General features: G+C 42.0%; 3 long non-coding RNA genes across 4 annotated transcripts; 2 read left to right on the top strand and 1 right to left on the bottom strand.

The window, feature by feature from the left end:
* Positions 1-9: 9 nt before the first annotated feature.
* LOC114433568 (uncharacterized) lies at positions 10-27,833 on the bottom strand. Of its 2 annotated transcripts, none has more exons than XR_003670375.1 (5): positions 27,734-27,833; positions 27,383-27,409; positions 26,913-27,009; positions 26,769-26,829; positions 10-48 (listed from the first exon to the last, which is right to left on the bottom strand). It is a non-coding gene; the product is annotated as an uncharacterized LOC114433568 (long non-coding RNA). The 2 variants fall into 2 exon arrangements; XR_003670376.1 differs by lacking the exon at positions 10-48 and adding an exon at positions 19,311-19,501.
* Positions 15,658-17,028, top strand: LOC114433566 (uncharacterized). The gene is made up of 5 exons (XR_003670373.1): positions 15,658-15,775; positions 16,099-16,125; positions 16,497-16,590; positions 16,679-16,743; positions 16,838-17,028. It is a non-coding gene; the product is annotated as an uncharacterized LOC114433566 (long non-coding RNA).
* On the top strand, positions 24,864-26,238 carry LOC114433565 (uncharacterized). The gene is made up of 5 exons (XR_003670372.1): positions 24,864-24,984; positions 25,311-25,337; positions 25,713-25,794; positions 25,883-25,955; positions 26,048-26,238. It is a non-coding gene; the product is annotated as an uncharacterized LOC114433565 (long non-coding RNA).
* Positions 27,834-27,894: the final 61 nt, after the last annotated feature.

Below are 27,894 nucleotides of genomic sequence, written 5' to 3' on the forward strand. Positions count from 1 at the left end.
AGACATAGAAGGCAGGTTCTTCTTTGTGGTGGAGGAGACAACACAGGTCTGTCAATCAAAGCACATCAGCATCAGGTTAGAATGGGTTTGACACTGTGTATGTGCAGGCATGTGTGTCTTTGCAGGTGTATGTGTGTGTGTGTTACCTCTCTAAAGTGTCAGCAATCGTTCCCCTATTTTTTTTCATAAACAGCATCCTCTTCCTCTTCTACTGTGAACAGGAGATGCAGAATGTTCTTCAAAACATGCAGGTGAGTCAAAGAAATACTGTGAGTGTCCTCTGACCTCTTACCTCATGTATTCTTCACGTTTCACCAACACCTTCTTTGCTTCTCTTGGCTCTCTGAAGCCTGTAAAACTTTCAACCGCCTCTGTGGTTGATTCTGCAACAACAATCACAGGTTGGAGGAACAGCAACACTAACATCTTTAGTCTTTAACATGTAACTTACAGCATCACTAGCTTAGCCTTGGTGATGGCTGAGCTTTGCTTACTTGTTCAGTAAGGTTATTATTAGCAAAATACAATGTTTAAGTGGATAACAGACAGATGCTTCATTAACTAATTAGGTTGTTTGCAGATCAAATGATGTAGCTACAATACAGCTGTCTGGCTAAGCTTCACAAATGTCAGTTGTAAACGACTAGAACCTTCACAAACTTCTATAAAGGATGTGTTCATTAAAGTTGACAGTGATACATTAGTCAAAACAACAGCCAAAGACACACACACACACACACATAAATGCACAAACATTCTCACCCAGAGTGATGAGTGTGAAGGCCAGCACTGAAACACACACAGAGTATTATGGTTAGCTCTAACACACTGTTTCAGAGTGACACTATCAGAGTGTTATTATCAGTGTAAAAACACACAGCTACTGGATCAGAATGAGGAACAGACTCAGAGATCAGACTCCAGCTGTTTAATGAAAGAAAAATCATTGTCAGCAACTGTAGGCCAGTTGTCAATGAGTGTTTGGACAAAGTGGAGTTCTGCTTCCTGTAAAGAGAATCAGCTCCACTTAGGATACTTTTTAAATAAATAAAAACAGTTTTTTTTTCAAAGGATGTAAAAACAGTGTACATGTACTGATACTCACTGGCCAGCAGGAAGAATGTGAGTTTCATCTTGTTGGATTCTGCCAGAGGAATGACCAAAAAGTTGCTCTTCAAAGGTCCTGAAGAAACTGAAGTGTCCCTTTAGAGCAGCCAGACTTTTATACTCTGACAGAACACAGCTATATGTGTGTGACAGCTACCGGGCACAAGATTAGGCTGTTTATTCATTAAAATTTATATAGCTGTCAAATTTATATTGCTGTTATTGCCTTACACAACCTTGAGAAGATTTGTCCTCATATTGTCCATGATGAACTATAAGAGTATTCCTTTCAATCAGACCAGTGTTTTTACCTTTACACAGCGTCACCGGTAACATCACATGACTTCTGAGGAAGACTGCAAGAAGCAGTCGAAACATGTAAAGGTAAAAACACAAAAACACTGGTCCCTGATGAAGACGCAGGAATGGATCTTTGCAGCATTTTGAGTGTTGAAAGCAGCTGAAAGCATAATTTTTATTGTAAAAAAAGTAAATAAGGTGTCAAACAGCTCACTGAGGTCCTTATCCCACTTCTGGATGCTGAACAAGTTGAAGGTGCCTGTGTATTCTGACCTAATGATAATTCAAGGACACTAAAGATAAAGGAGAAATTCTTTAAGGCCTTTTCAAAATGCCTCTGAAAGATCAACTGGTCCTTTTAAGACTCACTGCTGAGGAGACTTGTTCCCTATCAAAGGAGAATTTTTATTGACAGAAGTTGCTCTAACGTCAGCCGGAACAGAAATAGTGTATAAATCTGGCGCCCTCCTGTGGTTGGTTTTTAAACAGGCTGTACATAATGGTGCTCAATGTTTATGAATCATTTGCATTCTCTGTATTAACACTCAGATGATGTGTAATAGTCCAAGAAGTCACAGTGTAATGCTGGATAATGTCTGAGCAGCTGACAAACTTTATATTCTACATTTTTATTTTTTCTTTCACACACTTTTTGGCTCAGTGTATCTTGAGCATACTGTGTTTTATTGAACCCATTCATTCAAACAGGTTTGAGCTTTTTGAGAACATGATGGGTGAACTTATTTATAGTTTTTATATTGTTTTCAGAAATTAATTTAACATAGTCCTATACTTCAACTTTTAATATTTTTTAGCGTCGACACACCTTCGGCGACACAAACCAATCAGATATCAAAACGTTCAGCTCAGGTCTTATCAACTGTTACTTTTCGGAGTTCAGCTGTTTATAATTTTCAGATGGTTAAGAGTTTTACATCAAGTCACTTTCGGTCTCCAGCACCAGCTGTTTATTTGCTCCTTTAATACAAATTGGAAGCAACACAAACGGAGGAAACCTATTTTCTAACTCGCCACCAACTCCACATCTTTTACGCCATGAACAAGAAATCGCAGACTTTTGTAGAGCAAAGTCTTGGGATTCTCACAGTTTTTAAATTTTTTGTCTGAGTGCTTTGGTTTGACACACAAAGCAGTTCATACAAAAGAACTATACTAAGGGGGGGAGACTTGAACACACCTGTGCTTTCAAGGTCACTTACACAGGCAGGCGTCACCATGGTGACAGGCTGACCCAGAGGAGGATACAGAGGACCGTTCACCTACTTCTTTATCCATCAGTACACATGATATCTGCCATATTCATCATTATGGAGCTGTTTGCTACATATCCACATCAACCTCATTTACAGTCACAGTCTCTCTAAGCCTCAGGTATTATTGGAAGCTCACATAATTCACCTGCTATTTAAAGCAATTATTTATATCCTAATACAAAAAACATTACCATTCATATCTGTCACATATCTAACATAGTCACCATCATGCAGCTCAAAGCAATGCTTCAATGCAGCAATCAAACTCACATTTACTTTAGAAAATACATTTTCTCGTTTGGCCAATTTTAGGCCACTCAAAACAAAATGTAACAAAATTTGTTTTTATCATAAGATAAATGGTTGAAATGCTGAGAAATTTCAGTTTGAACCTGGAATCAAGCAAGTTGTTATCATAAGTAAATGATCTTCATCCTTAGATGAACTGTCATTGCGTGATAATGAACGTTGATATTAAAATAATCCGGTTAAATTAGGTTGTTCTCACGAGGAAGACATGCTCTGTTATCTTAAGATAAATTGTGGTATTATTATAATAAAATGAGCTTTGTTATATCAACAGTCTGAATAAATATGAGGTGATGATGTGAGCCCTCATGCAGCAATAACAGCTGCTAAACATTTTCAGTAACTTCTGTTCAGTTGTCCACAACAGCTTGGAGGCATTTTAGCCCATTCTTCAGTACAAAACACATTCAGGTCTGAGATGTTGGTGCTTTCCTCACATAAACTGCTTGTTACAGGTGCTTCCACAACACTTCAGTTGGATTAAGATCAGTACTTTGACTCCAACACATAAACTTTGATCCTCTACAATCATTCTTCTGTGGAATGACTTGTGCAGTCGGAGTTGTTATCTTGTTGAATGTCCCACCTGTCCTGACATTTTAGAATCTTCAGAATTTGCTGTTATAATTCAGAATTCTTTGTTCCATCATTCATTTGTGGCTTTCTGAAAAGGCCTTAAAGAACTTCTCCATCTGCTTTAGGGTCATGTCAGGTCAGGGTCTAATGACTGATATCAACTCAGCAGAAATTTTAGGATGACAAACAGGATTAGAACACTCCTGTGTGAATGACAAAAAACAGTCTAACCTTGTGTCTGGTGGCTGTCACACGCATAGCTGTGTTCTGTCAGAGTATAAAAGTCTGGCTGCTCTAAAGGGACACTTCAGTTTCTTCAGGACCTTTGAAGAGCAACTTTTTGGTCATTCCTCTGGCAGAATCCAACAAGATGAAACTCACATTCTTCCTGCTGGCCAGTGAGTATCAGTACATGTACACTGTTTTTACATCCTTTGAAAAAAAGCTGTTTTTATTTATTCAAGTATCCTAAGTGGTGCTGATTATCTTTACAGTAAGCAGAACTCCACTTTGTCCAAACACTCTTCTGAAACACATTGACAACTGGCTGACAGTTGCTGACAATGATTTTTCTTTCATTAAACAGCTGGAGTCTGATCTCTGAGTCTGTTCCTCATTCCGATCCAGTAGCTGTGTGTTTTTACACTGATAATAACACTCTGATAGTGTCACTCTGAAACGGTGTGTTAGAGCTAACCATAATACTCTGTGTGTGTTTCAGTGCTGGCCTTCACACTGGAAACACACAGTAACAAACACTCCCTGTCTTGATGCTGGCTGTGTGAAGCCCAGAAAAATGACCCTACTTTGCAAGAGTGCTTCCATAAAATTGTAAGTAATATTTCTGATGTGGCTGACACTCCAGTTTTCTATTTGGACAAAGACGTCCTTATGCACAAATGGTGCGCTGCTTCTGGACATGAATGGACTAGTGTTCACCAAGTAGTAGTGCCATCAAAATATCAAACGCAAATTCTGTCTTTGGCACACGAGAGTCTGTGGTCTGGACATTTAGGCATTTCAAAAACTTACAGATATTAAATAATTTTTTCTGGCCTGGATTAAAACGTTATGTGATTTCTCCTAGCAGGAGCTGTCATACATGAGCGGAAAACCAAACAAACCACTCCCGTCTGCTCCGCTTCATCCTATCCCTGCTGTAGGAGAACTGTTCGAAAAGGTGATAGTAGATTGTGTGGGTCAGCTTCCATGTAAAAACAGTGGAAACCAGTACCTACTCACTATCATGGTTGTTGTCACAAGATTTCCTGAGGCTATTCCGTTAAAAGTTCTTCACCACTTTTGGACTACCCAAAATAATTAAAACAGATCAAGGTGCAAATTTCATGTCAAAGCTGTTTGAACAGCTTCTCCGTAACATGGGGGCTCGTCCGAGATTCCTACGCAGTATGAAAAAGTAAGTATGGTAAAGAATGGAATTTGATTTTAGTGTTTTTCAAGCCTGGAAAAGTATGGAAAAGGAAAATTAATGCATGGAAAAATATTTGCATTTCCAGACCTTTGCCGCTACATTATAAAATTCAATTCAATTCAATTCAGTTTTATTTATATAGCGCATATTACAATCAGACATTGTCTCAAAGCGCTTCACAGGAACCCCCCTAAGAGCACTGTGGCAAGGAAAAACTCCCTTTAAGAGGAAGAAACCTTGAGCAGGACCCGTCAACTTAAGGGGGAACCAGTCCTGCTGCTAGTCAGAGAGGATGAGGGAGAGAGAGAGAGAGAGAGAGAGAGAGAGAGAGGAGCAAACATGATACAAACATGATACAGTACAGAGCAAACATGACAGCAAGATGAAACAGTGATTATATTGCAATAGATATCTATATATATCGTCGGTCCATAAGTAGGAATAGTAATTTGATAGTAAAGATGAGCAGCAGGGGCTAGTGAAGTCGATGAGCACAGGAGAGACTGCAGGTCAGTATGCAGGTCTTGAGACCTGCAAAGAGAGAGAGCGAGAGCGAGGCACAGAACTACAAGGAAGACAGTTAACACAGATTATGAGACGATATTACCCAGTATGATCCAGACTAAGGAGAGTGGAGGAGAGGTCAGAGGGTGTTCAGAGGATCGTGTTTGTGCCCCCCGACAACGTAGAGCAAGAGAGACTTCACGGGCCGGACTGCAGGTCATCATCCAGGTCTTGAGACCAGTGTGAGCCAGACTAAGGAGAGAAAAGGAGAGGTTAGAGGGTGAGAGGGAAACTGCTCAGTGGATCATGTTTGTGCCCCCCGACAACGTAGGCCTAGAGCAGCATAGCTGTGCTACACACTAGGTCTAAGGCTAACTGTACGCCTTACTAAACAGAAAAGTTTTAAGTCTAGTCTTAAAGGTGGAGGCAGTGTCTGCCTCTCGGACCCAGATTGGTAACTGGTTCCATAATAGCGGTGCCTGATAGCTGAAAGCTCGTCCTCCCATTCTACTTCTATGAATCCTAGGAACTACTAGTAAACCTGCACTCAGAGATCTGAGTGTCCTATTAGGAACATATGGTACAATCAGGTCCTGCAGATACAATGGAGCAAGTCCATGAAGAGCCTTGTAGGTTAGAAGAAGGATCTTGAAGTGTATTCTTGAGTCCACTGGGAGCCAGTGAAGAGACGCTAGGACAGGAGAGATATGATCCCTTTGGCTGCTTCCTGTCAGAACTCTAGCTGCTGCGTTCTGGATCAGCTGCAGACTGTTGATGGAGTAATGTGGACATCCTGACAATAAAGAGTTGCAGTAGTCCAGTCTTGAAGTGACAAAAGCATGGATGAGCTTTTCAGCATCACTCTGAGAGAGGATGCTCCTGATCTTAGTAATATTACGCAGGTGAAAGAAAGCGGTCCTGGAGACCTGCTTAATATGAGAGACAAACGACATGTCTTGATCAAAGATAACTCCAAGGTTCCTCACAGTCGTACTGGAGGACAGAGTAATTCCATCCAGGGAGAAAGTATTATCTGATAAACTAGTTCTGAGATGTTTCGGTCCAAAAACAATGACCTCAGTCTTGTCCGAGTTTAATAGTAAAAAGTTGGAGGACATCCAGTCCTTTATGTCCTTTAGACACGCCTGTAGTCTGACTAGCGGCTCCGTTTCTTCAGGCTTCATGGATAAATACAGCTGGGTATCATCAGCATAACAATGAAAGTTTATGCCGTGCTTCTGGATGATGTTTCCTAGAGGGAGCATGTAGAGGGTGAACAGGATCGGTCCGAGCACAGAACCCTGTGGAACACCATGGTTAACCCTTGTACCTGTGGAAGACACATCGTTAGTGTGAACAAAATGAAATCTGTCAGATAAATATGATTTAAACCAGCGCAGTGCTGTTCCTGTAATCCTGATCTCGTGTTCCAATCTGTGTAGCAGGATGCGATGGTCTACGGTGTCGAAGGCAGCACTGAGATCCAGTAGAACGAGTACAGAGACGAGACCCCGGTCCGATGCCATGAGGAGGTCATTGGTGACTTTAAGCAGTGCTGTTTCTGTGCTGTGATGGGCTCTGAAACCAGACTGGAAAGCATCAAACAGACTGTTACTACACAGGTGGTCGTTTAGCTGACTTACAACAGCTCTTTCGAGTAGTTTGGAGATAAAGGTGAGGTTGGAGATCGGTCTGTAGTTTCCTAGGACGTCCGGGTCCAGTGAAGGTTTTTTAAGTATCGGAATGATCACAGCAGTTTTAAAAGCCTGTGGTACATATCCTGTTCCCAGAGACAAGTTGATCTGTCCTAATATAGAGTCTCCGATCAGAGGAATAGCATCCTTGAGGAGCTGTGAAGGGATCGGATCCAGAAGACAGGTAGTAGGTTTAGACTTGCTGATGCTGGTGGTCAGCTCAGGGAGGCCGATGGGCGCGAAGCAGTCCAGAGTTAGATCAGGATCCGTTTCCAGAAGTGGCGGTGTATCCTCAGCGGTCACAGAGAGATTGTGGTTGATTTGTCCTCTAATAGTGGTGATTTTATCAGTGAAGAAGCTCATGAAGTCTTCACTACTAAGAGCTGCAGGAATGCGAGGCTCCACAGAGCTGTGGCTCTTTGTCAGCCTGGCCACGGCGTTAAAGAGAAAGCGCGGGTTGTTCTTGTTTTCTTCTATTAGTGATGAATAGTAGGCTGTCCTGGCTTTACGAAGGGCCTTCTTATACGTCAACAGACTGTTTCTCCAGATCCTCCGGGAGTCATCTGATTTAGAGGACTGCCACATCCTCTCCATCCTACGTGTAATCCCTTTCAGTGATCGGATGTTTGAGTTGTACCACGGAGCTAGCCTCTTCTGGTTTGTAGTTTTCTTCTTCTTCAGTGGAGCAATCCTGTTTAAGACTGAGTGTAGTGTGTCTGCAGTGTTGTTGACAAAGCGGTCCAGCTCTGCAGGAGTAACATTTAAGTTGGTACCCCCATCAGTACTTGGGACTGTGGGGAGTACTGGTAGGATTGCTGTCCTAAACTGCTTTACGGCGTCTTCAGACAGACATCTGCTGTAGTAGACCTTTTCCTCAGGTGCTGGTAGGTCTGAAAGAGAGAAGTCAAAAGTTATTAATGAGTGATCTGAAAGAACAGGATTTTGAGACCACACTAGCAGGTTCTCAGCTTCCAGGCCGTAGGTGAGAACCAGGTCGAGGGTGTGACTGTGACAGTGTGTGGGTTCATTTACTAACTGAGAGAACCCAACTGAATCCAAGAGTGAGTTGAAGGCAATCTTCAGACTGTCGGAGTCGACGTCCATATGAATGTTAAAGTCACCCACTATAATGACTTTATCTGTGCTAAGCACTAAACTTGATAAGAAGTCTGAAAACTCCAGCAGGAACTCTGAATAAGCAGCAGCAGGTGGACGATACACTACGACGAGTAAGACAAATTCTGACTTCTTCCAGCTTCCGTGAGACAGGCTGAGAGTGAGACTCTCAAAAGAAGTATGAGTAGACTTAGGTTTAGGATTCATCTGAAGACTGGAGCGGTAGATTGCTGCCACTCCTCCTCCGCGACCTGTAACTCTAGGAACATGACAGTTTATATAACAGGACGGAGTTGATTCATTTAAAGCAACATATTCTTCATCCTGTAACCAAGTCTCAGTGAGACAAAGTATATCAGTGTGATGATCAACAATTAAATCATTAACTAAGAGCGACTTAGAGTGGAGGGATCGTATGTTAAACAATCCACACCTGAGTGTTCTGTTACCTTGTTCTATGTGTTTGTGTGTGTTAGTGTGTATTTTTATGAGGTTATTATGATTAATATATCTTAACTTGTGTGCTTGATGAACTGTGGGAGGACGTGTGACCGTCACCACTTCAATAACATTATTAAGCTTAGTGTTTCTATGTGTATTTGTGTTTAATGTGTTTCTAACTGAGGGCGGCAGTCCTCCAGAAGCAGCAGAGAGGTGTGTAGGACAGCGACTCTGCCTCCTGGCCTCGACCCTGGGTTGTCAGGTTGGTCTAATAAACTTGGCTATGTTGCTCTTAATCAGAGCTGCACCACCCTGGGTGGGATGGATGCCGTCTCTCCTAATAAGGCCAGGTTTCCCCCAGAAAGTTTCCCAGTTATCTATAAAGGCCACGTTATTTTCTGGACACCACCATGACAGCCAGCGACGGAGCGAGGACATGCGGCTAAACATGTCATCACTGGTCAGATTTGGGAGGGGACCAGAGAACGCTACGGAGTCCGACATGGTTTTAGCTAAATTACACACCGACTCAATATTAACTTTAGTGACCTCTGACTGGCGAAGCCGGGTGTCATTAACACCGACGTGAATTATAATCCTACTGTATTTATGCTTATCTCTCGCCAGCAGCTTCAGGCTACCCTCTATGTCGCCCGCTCTGGCCCCCGGGATGCACTTAACTATAGCCGCTGGTGTCGGCTTTACATGCCGCAGAACAGAGTCGCCAATAACCAGGGTCGGCTTCTCAGCGGGTGTGTCGCCGAGTGGGGAAAAACGGTTCGATATGTCAAGCGGCTGGTGGTGAACCACGGGCCTTTGTTTCGGGCTACGCTTCCTTCGAACCGCCACCCAACCTCTCTGACTTCCCGGCTGCTCAGGGGCTGCCGGGGTGCGGATAACATCAGCTAAGGCAGGCTGGTCCGCACAGGCTAACTGCTGCTCGCTCGCTGCTGTGGCTACAGGTCTATTATCTAACATGCGGAGCCGACCCTCTAACTCGCTTAGCCTCGCCTCCAAGACTGTGAATAAGCTACACTTTGTGCACACCTCACGCTCACTAAAGGAGGCAGAGGAGTAGCTGAACATGTCACACACCGTGCAGTGAGCAGGAGAGGGAGATGCAGAGCGAGTGGAAGAAGCCATGCTAAGCGCTAATGCTAACCGCTAAGTTACGGTAAGCTTCGCTACAGTGGTAAACGAGAAGGGAACCCAGAAACTGGTGCACTTAAGTCTAACACTACGGTGCTTGTGTATTACCACAATAAAAGCAAACACAATATGTCTAATGCAGAAAGTCCGTAGCACCAACAGCGCACACCAAGTGAACAAACAGGATAGTGTCGAAACAGGAAGTGACGCAATGCAGCTTAACATTCAGAAATATAGCTAGACCAATGGAAGTCATTAAATTTTGTCAAGGAAATGTGCTGCAATGCCTGCGGAGGGAGAAAAACACGGTGTTCTGTGTTCTGAAACCGTCAATTGTGACGTAAAGCAGCGAGTCAAGAGGAGCTAGTGGAGATGAACATTATGCAAATGAGGAGCGTTGTTCACATGCCGCAGTCAAGAAAACTTTTTTGAGAGAGATTAGCTCCTTTGAGGGTTTTGTAAAGGGTTGTTGTTGTTGCTGACATGTTAAACAATTTATCATTTTGAGTAATCATAGAAGTCGTGATCCAAATTGACTTCGTTGGTACAAAAATTATTATTAGTTTACGGTAAGCTATATAATTTGTCTTAGTTTGTCTGTGCCAGCAGACTTTTGTGTCAAGCGTGTGTGTCCTTGTCTGCGCGTATTGGGGCGAACTCTGCTGTGCGAGGTACAGAGACCAGAGAAGTGTAAACCCAGAGACCGTAGAAATGGGGGTTTGCAAACACTGCTCTAGGTGACGTTAAATTGATGTTAGATTCAACTTAACAAAAAAAAAAGTTGGGAGGAAGATATTGTTTACTTAAAGTATTATTTGGCTGATGATGAGTTGTTTGCCATATCTGCAGTGGACATAAAGAGCAGAATTACAGGAGGATTATGGAATCAGATCTGATTCAAGAATCCGAAACTAAGCGTTTACTTCTGTAGGTAAAATAGGTGTTTAACAACCTGTTTAAATCCACCAGAAGGCAGGAAATGGCATTTAATAAATTAAACATTTTCTCGACGAGGACCCCCAGACCCCCTATAATATTATATCAATATAATATGTATAATAATTACATTTTTAATGCTTCTGAGGCCCATGCAAGCAATGACTGTTCTGACATAAAGATAACAAACCAACTGGTTTGCCTTTAGTAGAGCAGAAAAAGCGATATTTCCCTGCTGGCATGTAAAATTAGCGTAATAGAAAGTCCCATTCACTACCAAGTTCCATACAGTTCAGAAACATCTTTCAATAAATATACTCTACGCATCTACTTCATACTTTACGCTCTTAGTGATCTCATTGGACTGCTACGCCATGCACGTTAGATCAACATAATATCGATGCGCATAATATCAGAGTAAATGTCATTCGACAATGGGTAAATGTAAGATTACCTATTTCTCACATTAATGAATGTTCTATACCAATTCTTTCCAGCATCTCTTGGCTTGTGGACAATCAATATTTGAGTTACAGTGGAACTCATACAGAGTCTTCATATAACACAATAGTAAATACAAGAATGCTATAATGGTGTAGTGTAACAAACAAATGTTTGTTACACTATATCAACAATTGGTAACAAATGTTACATCTGAATTAAGATTAAGATTTACTTTATTAATCCCCATGGGGAAATTAAGTTAGTAAGTTTAGTGAGCCCGTGTGTGAACTTACACAACATATGTGCTTCACATCATGGGATCATGTATTTTGAGTGATGTATATAGTGATGACAAAAGTTAGGGCACATACAAGTTTTAGGCCCAGCTAAATATGATAGCATTTTAGTCACATGCCACAATATGAGCATGTGTCTCCAAAATCTAAAATTCGAGTATGAAAAAAGTCTGGAATTTGAAAATGTGTAGAAACCCTGTTCTAAACAACTGCTTTGTGTGTCCAAACCAAAGCACTCTGACAACAAATGTAAAAACTGTGAGAATCCCAAGACTTTGCTCTACAAAAGTCTGTGATTTATTGTTCATGGTTTAGAATAGGGGTCGGATAATATTTATCTGAACAAAAAATGCCAGTTTATGTTATTTTAATTTCAGTGTGCCGTCATTAATTTCCTCCATGCCGTAGGCTACAGTAGTCAACCTGAATATGAAACACGTTAGTTCAGGGTCTGATATAAAAATATGTATTTTCAGAATAACAGCTTGTGTAATTATTTCTTTCACCTCGTTAATGTGAGTTCTGCTCTTGAACTTCACTGCACAGCGTATCGTATCCATATCAGGGCTGTAAGACATCACTTTGATTTTAGCGAAGGATTGCGAGCTCTCATCTGTGAGGCTCCAGCGATGTTTACTTATAATGTAGTTCATGATGGAAAAAAACCAGCTCGCAAGTATGAGGTTTCAAACATCAACAGGACTCCAAATGCATTTTAACTCATGTTAAAAACAAAAACGTGTAATGTTTGCATCATGATTCTCTGAGCAGAACATTATCACTCCCTCTCTGTCTGCATCGTGGTGCGTCACGCGGTGCTGCAGGGCTTGGTTGTTGCAGAGGGCTCCGAAGGAAAACACCGGTTCAGCACAATTCACTACGAGACTAAACATGCTTCTGCATGTAACCTGCTGTCAGAGAGCATCTGTACTGTACAAGTGAAGTTCTCCAAAACTACGGAGCCCCTATGTGACATGTGTGTCAAAAAGAAATAAATTGTGGCCAAGAATTATGTATAACGTGCGCACGAAATATCTTTATTATTAGTTGTAGTATAGTAGCCCTATTAGAATTCATGGACTGGGCGCATGGGAGCGGGCTGCCCGGCCAGAGAGCAACCTCCCCGTGCAGCAATGAGCGTCCTTCTCTGGGGAATGTGCCGGAGTACTGGGGGGCTTCAGGAGCACAGGGGAGTGGAGCAGAGCGCCCCTCTCCCTGTCCATCGTATCGCTCCCTGTGATGCTGGTGCCATTAGAGAAGTTGAAGCCTGCTCGGGCCTTTTTACCGGCAGCTGTATAAAAGCAACTCTCCAGAAATGCGAACATTTGTAAACCATGAATTAGTTTGTGTCGTGTGAGCAGACTGTCTCTGATAAACTGTGATGTTTTACTGGTACAGCAGAGCAGTCCGACTTTGCTTGTTAACGTCCTCTGTTGTTAAACTGCCAGCTGTACAGAGACTCGGCACTTCTCTCAAAAAGACTCCGTCATTCAGTACGCATCTGTCATAAGGCACGTCATCACATTTTTACGTCTCGTTGGCATGCACTGCAAACCTGTGTAAACAATAAATTACAAGACCCTTTGACATCAGCACTAAATCAGCTCTGGTATTCAAGATGGCGCCAGTGTGTGTGGCTGGCTGTCTGTCTCTCCGAGCTTTGATTGTTTTTATGCTGTTTTTATCTTTTGTCACTCTAAATGTTGACTCACTGTACGTCTATGATCGACAAACGCTTCTAAATCTGCAATCATTTGTTGAAAACTTTGCTGAATTTCATCAGGATGGTCAGAAAACCTGCCCTCCATTACTCTCTGGCATACCAGCTTACCTGTGCCGCACGCCGGCTCCACCTGTACATAGGAGATGTGGACGCCCTGGAAATCGCAGCGGAAGGATGGTGAAGCTTAAGGCCAGCTTGTCACTCTCCCGTGCGGAGAATATCGTGATGATTCCACCGTCAGATCGCCGTTTTGTGCCCTGGCGCTAGCCTCTTCCCAGTGTCAATTTCAAAACTCCCTTTTATCTCAAAGATTTTAGAAAAAGTTGTTTTTAGCCAGTTGAATGGGTTTTTAGATGAACAGAAAATCTTTGAGGTGTTCCAGTCAGGTTTTAAAACTCAGCACAGCACAGAAACTGCACTACTGAAGGTTTTTAATGATAGTCTTTTAGCCACAGACTCTGGCCATTGTGTCATCCTGGTCCTGCTCGACCTCACTGCGGCCTTCGACACAGCGGACCATGACATCCTCCTGTCTCGACTGAAAGACTGTGTGGGAATCCAGGGCAGTGCGTTACAGTGGTTTAGGTCATACCTGACAGGGAGAAGTTTTAATGTCCGTGTGGGGTCTGCTGAGTCCTCTGCTGCCCCTCTCACCTGTGGAGTGGCCCAAGGCTCTATTCTGGCCCCACTCCTCTTCTCCCTATACCTCCTTCCTCTCGGGTCCATTCTCCGCAAACATGGTGTCTCTTTCCATTTTTATGCAGATGATTCACAAATCTACATGCCCTTAAAACAAAACCAAACTCATTCTGTTCAAAAACTCTTAGACTGTGTTGAGGAAATTAAATCCTGGCTGTCAGCAAATCTGCTACATTTTAACGACACTAAGACAGAGGTCATACTGTTTGGGCCCAGTGATGCCTCTGCTGCTGATGTAGATTTGGGTGTCCTGACACAATATCAAAAGTCCACAGTGACAAATCTTGGTGTAAAATTGGATTCCAACCTGAAACTTGATGCTCAGGTCAGTGCAGCTGTCAAAGCGAGCTTTTTTCAATTGGCCAAAGCCAAACCGTTCCTTTCTCGGCATCACTTTGAGATTTTAATTCATGCTTTTACTATGAATCGGTTAGATTACTGCAACGCACTTTATTATGGGCTCAGCCAGGCTTCACTTGCACGACTGCAGCTTGTACAGAATGCTGCTGCACGGCTTTTAACTGGGACTAAGAAACGAGAGCACATTACTCCGATTTTAAAGTCATTGCACTGGCTCCCGATTCGCTTTCGCATTGATTTTAAAATTCTCTTATTTGTTTTTAAATCCCTTCATGGTCTCGCCCCTCAGTACGTGTCTGACATGCTCCAGCCCCACTGCCCTGCTCGCTCTCTAAGGTCAGCTGACCAGTCTCTCCTGGTTGTCCCAAAAACGCAGAGAAAACTCAGGGGGGACTGTGGAACAAACTGCCTTTGCACCTTAGACAGATTGATTCTTTTATGGTTTTTAAGTCATCACTTAAAACTGACTGGTACTTTTATTGTATGGTTTTATATTGCTATGCTTTATCAAACTTATATTTATTTTATTTTATTTTATTCTATTTTATTAGTCAATTATTCCACACTTGATAGGCTGTGTACAGCACTTTGGCTGACCCTGTTGTCTTTTAAAAAGTGCTCTATAAATAAAGATGGATTGGATTGGATTGGAAATGACTCACACCTAGTCTACCTGACATTTTACTGATGTCTGCTGCTCCTAAACCAGACCTGCCACATATGATCAGATCTCATCTGCACAGTAGAGTCAATAACTTGCTCTGTTATCACAATCACACAGTTTATGAATGTTTTAAATTTATGCTGTATATTTGATAACATGTTCTGATCTGTCATCTGAATGCTAAGATGTTATTTAAGATAAAGATGAGATAAGATAAAAGTTGATACGTAGCTGGTATCCACTAGATACCTGAACTAGCTGAAAAGGATTTAATATGATGTCATCTCCAAAGTTATCAATTTAACAACAACTACTGTTGAAAATAATCATGGGAAGAGATGAAAATACCAGCAGCCGGCTGCACCAGGCCAATTTTAGTAGGAGCCTTCTGGTTTAGGCTATATTCCATAATTCAGTCAGATAAAAGGTGCAGGCATATTAAAATAATGAGATTAAATTAGGTTGTTGTCACGAGGAAGACATGCTCTGTTATCTTAAGGTGAATTGTGGTTTTATTATAATAAAATGAGCTTTGTTCTTTCAACAGTCTGAAAAATATGTAAAAGTATGTGAACCTTTGTTTTCAGTATCATGTAAGCCCTCAAGCACATAGCTGTGTTCTGTCAGAGTATAAAAGTCTGGCTGCTCTAAAGGGACACTTCAGTTTCTTCAGGACCTTTGAAGAGCAACTTTTTGGTCATTCCTCTGGCAGAATCCAACAAGATGAAACTCACGTTCATCCTGCTGGCCAGTGAGTATCAGTACATGTACACTGTTTTTACATCCTTTGAAAAAAAGCTGTTTTTATTTATTCAAGTATCCTAAGTGGTGCTGATTATCTTTACAGTAAGCAGAACTCCACTTTGTCCAAACACTCTTCTGAAACACATTGACAACTGGCTGACAGTTGCTGACAATGATTTTTCTTTCATTAAACAGCTGGAGTCTGATCTCTGAGTCTGTTCCTCATTCCGATCCAGTAGCTGTGTGTTTTTACACTGATAATAACACTCTGATAGTGTCACTCTGAAACAGTGTGTTAGAGCTAACCATAATACTCTGTGTGTGTTTCAGTGCTGGCCTTCACACTCATCACTCTGGGTGAGAATGTTTGTGCATTTATGTGTGTGTGTGTCTTTGGCTGTTGTTTTGACTGATGTATTACTGTCAACTTTAATGAGCACATCCTCCATAGAAGTTTGTGAAAGTTCTAGTTGTTTACAACTGACATTTGTGAAGCTTAGCCAGATAGCTGTATTGTAGCTACATCATTTCATCTGAAAACAACCTAATTAGTTAATGAAGCATCTGTCTGTTATCCACTTAACATTGTGTTTTGCTAAGAATAACTTACTGAACAAGTAAGCAAAGCTCAGCCATCACCCAGGCTAAGCTAGTGATGTTGTAAGTTACATGTTAAAGACTAAAGATGTTAGTGTTGCTGTTCCTCCAACCTGTGACTGTTGTTGCAGAATCAACCACAGAGGCGATTGACCGTGTAAGAGGCTTCAGAGAGCCAAGACAAGCAGGGTGGATGGCTGAACAATTAGTGCAACGGATGAAGAGGTAAGAGGTCAGAGGACATTTACAGTCTGTCCGCCATCTTTGATTCACCTGCATGTTTTGAGTAATATTCTGTATCTCCTGTTCACAGTGCCAAGGAGGCTGCTGCTGCTCAAAAAACACACAAACAGGGGACCAAATTCTGAAATGTTAAATGTAGGTAACAGACACACCTGCAAAGACACACATGCCTGCACATACACAGTGTCAAACCCATTCTAACCTGATGCTGATGTGCTTTGATTGACAGACCTGTGTTGTCTCCTCCACCACAAAGAGGAACCTGCCTTCTATCTGTGTTCTTGTATCTCAGCTTCAGCCCAGGCTTCACTGAGACACTTTTCTACGTCTTTTATTCTCTCTCCTGCTCTTCATGTAACGATGTTACTGATGTTAGTGGGAGTTCTTCTTTCATGAAAAATAAAACACTATCGAGCATCACATTGAATCTCTCTGGCCTTTGTGTAGCTGCTCGTCTCTAGCACCCTCTGGTGTTTGTCTGTTTATAAACTACAACAGTCTAAGTTGATACGTAGCTTATGGAGCTCCTCTGATGACATGGTGAAATATATAAATCGTGGCCACGAATTATATGCATAACTTGCACACGAAATACTGTTTGTTCCCACGAAATACTTATTCCTGGTAGCGGGCTGCCCAGCCCGGATGCACCCTCCCTGGGCACCAGGGAGCAGAGAGTGTGCCTATCCCTGTCCATGTCGTTTTAACTCCTGCCCAGGCCAGGCTGAGCAGCAAGAGTCCCTCTCTGGGGAATTTGCTGGAGCACTGGGGAGTTTAAAGAGCAGGGTCCCAAGCCAGGACGCACCCTACTCCTGGCTGGGCACCCCGCTCCCCTTCGCTCTTGGGGCGCCCCCGTGCTCCAGCACATTCCCCAGAAAAGGAACGCCCATTGTACCTGCTGCCCGGGTAGGGTGCTCCCTGTCTTCTTCCAGGATTCATTTTGTTGGGTTGTTCAGTTCTTGTATTGGAAACACAGAGTAACAAACCTGCTTCCATGATAGATGGTTTACAATAAAAAACATATGAGTATAAAGAAGTGAAGCTTTGAGTTCTACTGAAACACATTGACAACTGGCTGAAAAGGATTTAATATGATGTTGTATAAAATTTAACAACTGCTGCTTATGGCCAATGACAAATGGTTGAGTATTTTATATCAAGTTACCTTTGGTCTCCCCAATCCGTTTGGCCTCCATCACCAGTTGTTTGGGGCAAACTCATCTTTGCTCCATTAACACGCAATACAAACTGCCAACAACATGACCATAGGAAACCTATTTTCTAACTCGCCACCAACTCCACATCTTTTACACCATGAACATGAAATCGCAGACTTTTGTAGAGCAAATTCTTGGGATTCTCACAGTTCTCACAAAATTTTTGGTCTGAGTGCTTTGGTTTGGTCAATCTCCCATCTTTCCCCACTACATGGGGATCACCCTCCTCAGCCTCCCTGGGGAAGTCTATCTCAGGGTACTGTAGAGGAAAATTTGGCCTATAGTCGAACCTCGGATTCAGGAGGAACAATGCTGTTTTCATCCTGACCGTGGGATTCTGAAGGGTTCATTGGAGTTCCCCAAACCAGTCCACATGTGTTTTGTGGATTTGGAGAAGGCGTTTGACCGTGCTGAAGCAGCTGAATTCATCTGAGCAGGGGATGGATCATTGCTTTGAATGGCAGGAGAGTTGTGTTTTAAGTCTTTCTCCCCCTCTTAGGACAGTTTCTATGTATTTACATCAATATTTATCCTCTAAACGGAGTCTCGCTCCCTGTCTTGATGCTGGCTGTGTGAAGCCCAGAAAAATGACCCTACTTTGCAAGAGTGCTTCCATTAAATTGTAAGTAATATTTCTGATGTGGTTGACACCAGTTTTGGACAAAGATGACCTTATGCAAAAATGGTGCGCTGCTTCTGGACATGAATGGACTAGTATTCACCAAGTAGTAGTGCCATCAAAATATCAAACGCAAATTCTGTCTTTGGCACACGAGAGTCCGTGGTCTGGACATTTAGGCATTTCAAAAACTTACAGATTGATATTAAATATTTTTTTCTGGCCTGGATTTAAACGTGATGTGATTTCTCTTAGCAGGAGATGTCATACATGTCAGATGAGCGGAAAGCCAAACAAACCACTCCCGTCTGCTCCACTTCATCCCTGCTGTAGGAGAACTGTTCCTAAAAGGTGATAGTCGATTGTGTGGGTCAGCTTCTGCGCACAAAGAGTGGAAACCAGTACCTACTCACTATCATGGTTGTTGTCACAAGATTTCCTGAGGCTATTCTGTTAAAAATGTGTCACCACTTTTGGATTACCCAAAATAAGTCAAACAGATCAAGGTGCAAATTTTATGTCAAAGCTGTTTGAACAGCTGCTCTGTAAAATGGGGGCTCGTCCCGAATTCCTACGCAGTATGAAAAAGTAAGTATGGTAAAGAATGGAATTTGATTTTAGTGTTTTCCAGATCTGGAAAAGTATGGAAATGGGGAAATTAGGGTATGCAGCTCAACATTCAGAAATATAGCTAGACAAACAGAAGTCGTTAAATTTTGTCAAGGAAATGTGCTGCAATGCCTGCGGCAGGAGAAAAACGCGGTGTTCTGTGTTCTGAAACCGCCAATTGTGACGTGTAAAGATGCGTTTGCATCAGACGGTGCTAGAGACAAGCAGCTACACAAAGAGGCCAGAGAGATTCAATGTGATGCTCGATAGGGTTTTATTTTTCATGAAAGAAGAACTCCCACTAACATCAGTAACATCGTTACATGAAGAGCAGGAGAGAGAATAAAAGACGTAGAAAAGTGTCTCAGTGAAGCCTGGGCTGAAGCTGAGATACAAGAACACAGATAGAAGGCAGGTTCTTCTTTGTGGTGGAGGAGACAACACCGGCCTGTCAATCAAAGCGCATCACGTTAGAATGGGTTTGACACTGTGCAGGCATGTGTGTTTTTGCAGGTGTGTGTGTGTTACCTCTCTACCATACCACAAATTGGTCCCCTGTTTTTTTTTCATTAACAGCATCCTCTTTCTCACTGCGAACAGCAGATGCAGAATTTAACTCAAAACATGCAGGTGAATCAAAGAAAAGCTGTAAATGTTCTCTGACCTCTTACCTCACAAAACTTTCTCTTTCTACCAACGTCTTTGCTACTTTTGGCTCTGTGAGGCCTGTAAAACTTCCAAACGCCTCTGTGGTTGATTCTGCAACAACAGTCACAGGTTGGAGGAACAGCAACACTAACATCTTTAGTCTTTAACATGTAACTTACACCATCACTAGCTTAGCCTCGGTGACAGCCAAATTAGCAACCGCATTAGCAACAGAAGATTCATAATTGTATAATCAGACAGTAATACATTAGTCAAAACAACAGCCAAAGACACACACACACATAAATGCACAAACATTCTCACCCAGAGTGATGAGTGTGAAGGCCAGCACTGAAACACACACAGAGTATTATGGTTAGCTCTAACACACTGTTTCAGAGTGACACTATCAGAGTGTTATTATCAGTGTAAAAACACACAGCTACTGGATCAGAATGAGGAACAGACTCAGAGATCAGACTCCAGCTGTTTAATGAAAGAAAAATCATTGTCAGCAACTGTCAGCCAGTTGTCAATGTGTTTCAGAAGAGTGTTTGGACAAAGTGGAGTTCTGCTTCCTGTAAAGAGAATCAGCACCACTTGGGATACTTTATAAATAAATAAAAACAGCTTTTTTTCAAATGATTTATAAACAGTTTACATGTACTGATACTCACTGGCCAGCAGGATGACTGTGAGTTTCATCTTGTTGGATTCTGCCAGAGGAATGACCAAAAAGTTGTTCTTCAAAGGTCCTGAAGAAACTGAAGTGTCCCTTTAGAGCAGCCAGACTTTTATACTCTGACAGAACACACCTATATGTGTGACAGCCACCGGGCACAAGATTAGGCTGTTTATTCATTCAAATTTATATAGCTGTCAATTAAATTTATATTGCTTTTATTGCCTGACACAACCTTGAGAAGATTTGTCCTCAGATTGTCCCTGATGAAGAGGCAGAAATGGATCTTTGCAGCGTTTTGAGTGTTTTAGTTCAGCGGGGCTCTAGCAGCTGAAAGCATGATTTTTATTGTAAAAAGTAAATAAGGTGTCAAACAGCTCGCTGATGTCCTTATCCCACTTGAAGGTGCCTGTGTATTCTGACCTAATGATAATTCAAGGACACTAAAGATAAAGGAGAAATTCTTTAAGGCCTTTTCAGAAGGCCTCTGAAAGATCAACTGGTCCTTTGAAGACTTACTGCTGAGGAGACTTGTTCCCCATCAAAGGAGAATTTGAATTAAAAGAAGTTGCTCTGAGGTCAGCAGGAACAGAAACAGTGCATAAATCTGGCTCCTCCTGTGGTTGGTTTTTAAACAACAATGTCCGGGCTGCACACATGCTCCTTTACCGTAATGTGTCCAGTAGAGCGCAAGTCCCCCTCCTTTCTTCCTGCCGCTCTCGGTGCAGTTCCTGTCCGCCCGTACCAACTGAAAGCCGGCTAAACTCACGGTAGAGTCCGGTATGTTTTTGTGCATCCATGTCTCTTTAAAGCACATTACACGAAACACACACTCGCTCTTTGTGAGATGTTAACTCTTCCATCTTATTACCCAGTGATCTAACATTACCCATGACGATAGAAGGAAGATACGGCTTGTACCTTCTTTTCCTCAGCTGTCTTCTTTTGCCCCCTCTGTTTCCACGTTGTTTCCTTCTTAGCTCTTTGGGGACTTTGTGTCGCTGGCCATACATCCCTCTGTGCTGGAGATTCATCAGCTGATCCCTGGTGTAAACAATGGAGCCCTGGCGTGTTTCCGCCACGACAGGGCTCCATGAAGACCACGAAGAAAGTCCGAAAAAGACGCATTATTGCAGTGCCTGACCTCTTATACTTTAATTTACTACGAAGTAGGGATGTCCCGATCCGATCACATGATCGGAAATCGGGCCCGATTACGTGATTTCAGACTCGATCGGAATCGGACATTACCTCCCGATCAGGACTCGGATATATACTTATTAGGGATGTCAAAGTTAACGCCTTCTGTGCAGGGTGGCTCTGTGTCTTGTAGTGCAGGGGTATGACAGCTGCTTTTGGTGCGACAGGTCCTGGTTCGAGACCTCAATGTGCTGCGTGTGTGAAATCTCCCAGTGTGGTGACACACGCACACACAGGCCTGTCGCGATAAACAATAAATCAATTAATTGCACGATAACTTTAAATGGGCTCGATAAGTTTTTCGGCCACGATAAATTACATTTGCACGCTTGTTTGTTTTCCTCTCTCTCCCTCTCGCTACCAAAGAGGCTGGATGACAAAAGGCGTCACTCTGGTGCGTCATAGCGTATAAAGTGTGCAAAGTCCGGCCGTTTAATATGGCCCGCGGTTTCTGTCTTAAAATGTGTCAAACCAACAGGTAGTTCTTATTTTTAACTCATTGTGTAACGTTTACATGATGTTCTGAGCAGACCTCTGTCAGCTCGCTGTCTGCGTCGCCACGGTGCGTCACAGCGCTGCAGGGCTTGGACGCTGGTTACAGCAACACAGAGAGCTGTGAAGCTGCACAACACCGGTTCAACACTTCGACCCAATTCACCACAAGACTAAACTTGCTTATGAATACAACGTGCCATCAGAGAGAGTCCGCGTTGTACGAGTGAAGTTCTCTGCCTTCTCACTGGCGGCACTCGCTGCAGCGCCACCCAGTCTAGTCCTCTTGCCCAGTCCTCTTGTGCCATCTCTGCTATTTTATGTGTTTCTGTCTACATGGTGGCGTTTTTAAAATTCGCTGATGCGCATACACACACGCAAACGCGTGCGCACACAAACACATGTGCGCACAGGTGAGCCCACTCCCAGCAGCAGGTAGAGTGCGTGTTGTTCGGCTCTCTGTTGCTCATGACGTGCTAGTTGGTTTGACTTAACTCCATTGACTATGCTCAGATAAGCTATGGTAATAGGCCTACCACTACTCATAATAATAATAATATTAATATCATTATTAATAACAATAATAATAGTGTTGATAATTGGGGGCCTTTCCATTGTTAAATGTTCTTTAGAAATTAAAGTTTATTGATCTTTGAAAGGGTGTACTTGCATTATATGTCATTATCATTATGTTAGTTGAACATTGATTTGACAATATTATCGCTTATCGCAATAATTTCTCTTGGCAATTAATCGCCCAGCAAAATCTGTTATCGTGACAGGCCTACACACACACACACACACACAGTGCCTTTATAGGAAGTATCGGATCGGGACTCGGTATCGGCAGATACTCAAAATCAAATGACTCAGACTCGGACTCGAGGGCAAAAAAACCTGATCGGGACATCCCTACTACGAAGTAGAGTGTTTAAAGTAGAAATACATTACGAAAAACTGCTTAATACACCTGCAGTGTGCGGAGCTTCTCTGGCTGGCTGCTACCTCAGGGCCACGCCGGAAGCATTGTACTGAAGAATGGACTAAAATGCCTCCAAGCTGATGTGGACAACTGGACAGAAGTTATTGAAAATGTTTAGCAGCTGTTATTGCTGCACGAGGGCTCACAGCATCACCTTATATTTATTCAGACTGTTGATATAACAAAGCTCATTTTATTATAAAAATACCACAATTTACCTTAAGATAACAGAGCATGTCTTCCTCGTGAGAACAACCTAATTTAATCTCATTCTCTTAATATCAATGTTTATTGTCACTCAATGACAGTTTATCTAAGGATGAAGATCATTTACTTGTGTTAACAACTTGCTTTATTCCAGGTTCAACCTGAAATTTCTCAGCATTTCTACTCTTTATCTTATGATAGTAAAATAAAATTTTGTTTTGTTAGTCTAATTGCAAAGCAATCAAACTTTATATTCTACATATTTATTTTTTTTATTTTTTCTTCCACACACTTTTTGGCTCAGTGTGTCTTGAGCATACTGTGTTTTATTGAAACCATTCATTCAAACATAGGGTTTGAGCTTATTGAGAACATGATGAGTGAACTTACTTTTCAGCGTCGCTACACCTTTGGCGACACAAACCATTCAGATATCAAACGTTCTGCTCAGGTCTTTTCAGCTGTTACATTTCGGAGTTCAGCTGTTTATAATTTTCAGCTAGTTAAGAGTTTTATATCAAGTTACGTTTGGTCTCCAGCACCAGCTGTTTCTTTGCTCCATTAATACAAACTGGAAACAAAACAACCAGAGGAAACCTATTTTATAACTCGCCACCAACTCCACATCTTTTATGCCATGAACATGAAATCGCAGACTTTCGTAGAGTAAAGTCTTGGGATTCTCACAGTTTTTAATTTTTTTGTGTGAGTGCTTTGGTTTGAACGCACGAAGCAGTTGTTTAGAGAGTAGAAATACATAAGAACTGACCTCAGAGGGGGAGAAAGACTTGAACACAACTGTGCTGTCAAGGTGTTTTTTATCATAAGATAAAGAGTTGAAATGCTGAGAAATTTCAGTTTGAACCTGGAATAAAGCAAGTTGTTATCATAACTAAATGATCATCATCATCCTTACATGAACTGTCATTGAGTGACATTGATATTAAAATAATGAGAATAAATTACCGTAGGTTGTTCTCACGAGGAAGACATGCTCTGTTATCTTAAGGTAAAATGTGGTATTATTATAATAAAATGAGCTTTGTTATATCAACAGTCTGAATAAATATGAGGTGCTGATGTGAGCCCTCATGCAGCAATAACAGCTGCTAAACATTTTCAGTAACTTCTGTTCAGTTGTCCACAACAGCTTGGAGGCATTTTAGCCCATTCTTCAGTACAAAACACATTCAGGTCTGAGATGTTGGTGCTTTCCTCACATAAACTGCTTCTTACAGGTGCTTCCACAACATAAACAAACAAAACATAAACTTTGTTCCTTTACAATCATTCTTCTGTGGAATGACTTGTGTCGGAGTTGTTATGTCGTTGAGTGTCCCCCCTGTCCTGACATTTCAGAATCTTCAGAATTTGCTGTTTTAATTCAGAATTCATTGTTCCATAATTTCTGAAAAGACCTTAAAGAACTTCTCCATCTGCTTTAGGGTCGTGTCAGGTCAGGCTCTAATGACTGATATCAACTCAGCAGCAATTTCAGGATGACAAACAGGATTAGAACACTCATGTGTAAATGACAAAAAACAGCCTAATCTTGTGCCCGGTGGCTGTCACACACATGTAGATGTGTTCTGTCAGAGTATAAAAGTCTGGCTGCTCTAAAGGGACACTTCAGTTTCTTCAGGACCTTTGAAGAGCAACTTTTTGGTCATTCCTCTGGCAGAATCCAACAAGATGAAACTCACATTCATCCTGCTGGCCAGTGAGTATCAGTACATGTAAACTGTTTTTACATCCTTTAAAAAAAAGCTGTTTTTATTTATTTAAAAAGTATCCTAAGTGGTGCTGATTCTCTTTACAGGAAGCAGAACTCCACTTTGTCCAAACACTCTTCTGAAACACATTGACAACTGGCTGACAGTTGCTGACAATGATTTTTCTTTCATTAAACAGCTGGAGTCTGATCTCTGAGTCTGTTCCTCATTCTGATCCAGTAGCTGTGTGTTTTTACACTGATAATAACACTCTGATAGTGTCACTCTGAAACAGTGTGTTAGAGCTAACCATAATACTCTGTGTGTGTTTCAGTGCTGGCCTTCACACTCATCACTCTGGGTGAGAATGTTTGTGCATTTATGTGTGTGTGTGTGTCTTTAGCTGTTGTTTTGACTAATGTATGACTGTCAACTTTAATGAGCACATCCTCCATAGAAGTTTGTGAAAGTTCTAGTTGTTTACAACTGACATTTGTGAAGCTTAGCCAGATAGCTGTATTGTAGCTACATCATTTCATCTGCAAACAGCCTAATTAGTTAATGAAGCATTTGTCTGTTATCCACTTAAACATTGTATTTTGCTAATAATAACCTTACTGAACAAGTAAGCAAAGCTCAGCCATCACCAAGGCTAAGCTAGTGATGCTGTAAGTTACATGTTAAAGACTAAAGATGTTAGTGTTGCTGTTCCTCCAACCTGTGACTGTTGTTGCAGAATCAACCACAGAGGCGCTTGACCGTGTAAGAGGCCTCAGAGAGCCAAGACAACTAAACAAAAAAAAGCCACTGTCAGTGATGTAGGTGGTCAGAGCACATTTACAGTCTGTCCGCCATCTTTGATTCACCTGCATGATCTGAGTCATATTCTGCATCTCCTGTTCACAGTGAGCTATACAGCGGTGTGAACTATCCTAATAAAATACCAATACAGGGGATCAAAGTCTGACACTTTATAGAGGTAACACACACACACCTGCAAAGACACACATGCCTGCACATACACAGTGTCAAACCCATTCTAACCTGATGCTGATGTGCTTTGATTGACAGACCTGTGTTGTCTCCTCCACCACAAAGAAGAACCTGCCTTCTATCTGTGTTCTTGTATCTCAGCTTCAGCCCAGGCTTCACTGAGACACTTTTCTACGTCTTTTATTCTCTCTCCTGCTCTTCATGTAACGATGTTACTGATGTTAGTGGGAGTTCTTCTTTCATGAAAAATAAAAAACTATCGAGCATCACATTGAATCTCTCTGGCCTCTTTGTGTAGCTGCTTGTCTCTAGCGCCCTCTGGTGTTTGTCTGTTTATAAGGTACAAAAAAATCTAAAGTTGATCCGTAGCTGGTATCCACCCCCTTTTTTCTACTCCCCAGTTTTCCTCCCAGTTATCAGCCTCGTCCTCTCTGAGGGGTTCAGTGCTACTGACAGCTACTACTACTACTGCTAGTCTTCCTTTAGATGAAACTTTTTTGAGAATTAGACTATCCAGATAAATGTTATATTGCTGATTGATAAAACCTGGATTAAGGATATTTTATTTTGTTTTATATATTTTGTTATTTTTCAGTTTCCCCCCCTGATGGATCGCCACGTTACTGTGGTCAGGGTGTGACCTCAGTGACCTTAAGAGCTGTACCAGCAGAAGCTTAGTCCTCGGGTGGGTCACCCAAGTTGGACAGGTCTGAAGGCAGAGGCCTGACAAAGTGCAGTCAGAATGGGTTTGACACTGTGTATGTGTGTAATTTTGCAGGCGTGTGTGTGTGTCTATTACTTCCTAAAGTGCCATCATTTGGTCCCCTGTTTTTTTGTCAACACAACCATCCTCTTTCTCACTGTGAACAGGAGATGCAGAATATTACTCAAAACATGCAGATGAATCAAAGACAGACGGTAACTGTCCTCTTACACCTCTCACCTCACTGACTCTGATGGTTTACTTTTGCCATTCGCCCCTCTTACTGCTCTTGGCTCTCTGAGGCCTGTAAAACTTTCAACTGCCTCTGTGGTTGATTCTGCAACAACAGTCACAGGTTGGAGGAACAGCAACACTAACATCTTTAGTCTTTAACATGTAACTTACAGCATCACTAGCTTAGCCTGGGAGATGGCTGAGCTTTGCTTACTTGTTCAGTAAGGTTATTATTAGCAAAATACAATGTTTAAGTGGATAACAGACAGATGCTTCATTAACTAATTAGGTTGTTTGCAGATGAAATGATGTAGCTACAATACAGCTATCTGGCTAAGCTTCACAAATGTCAGTTGTAAACAACTAGAACTTTCACAAACTTCTATGGAGGATGTGCTCATTAAAGTTGACAGTAATACATTAGTCAAAACAACAGCCAAAGACACACACACACATAAATGCACAAACATTCTCACCCAGAGTGATGAGTGTGAAGGCCAGCACTGAAACACACACAGAGTATTATGGTTAGCTCTAACACACTGTTTCAGAGTGACACTATCAGAGTTATTATCAGTGTAAAAACACACAGCTACTGGATCAGAATGAGGAACAGACTCAGAGATCAGACTCCAGCTGTTTAATGAAAGAAAAATCATTGTCAGCAACTGTCAGCCAGTTGTCAAAGTGTTTCAGAAGAGTGTTTGGACAAAGTGGAGTTCTGCTTCCTGTAAAGAGAATCAGCACCACTTAGGATACTTTTTAAATAAATAGAAACAGCTTTTTTTCAAAGGATGTAAAAACAGTTTACATGTACTGATACTCACTGGCCAGCAGGATGAACGTGAGTTTCATCTTGTTGGATTCTGCCAGAGGAATGACCAAAAAGTTGCTCTTCAAAGGTCCTGAAGAAACTGAAGTGTCCCTTTAGAGCAGCCAGACTTTTATACTCTGACAGAACACACCTATATGTGTGACAGCCACCGGG

Source organism: Parambassis ranga, chromosome 3 (assembly GCF_900634625.1).
Source record: "Parambassis ranga chromosome 3, fParRan2.1, whole genome shotgun sequence".
In the NCBI taxonomy this organism is placed as follows: Eukaryota; Metazoa; Chordata; class Actinopteri; family Ambassidae; genus Parambassis; species Parambassis ranga.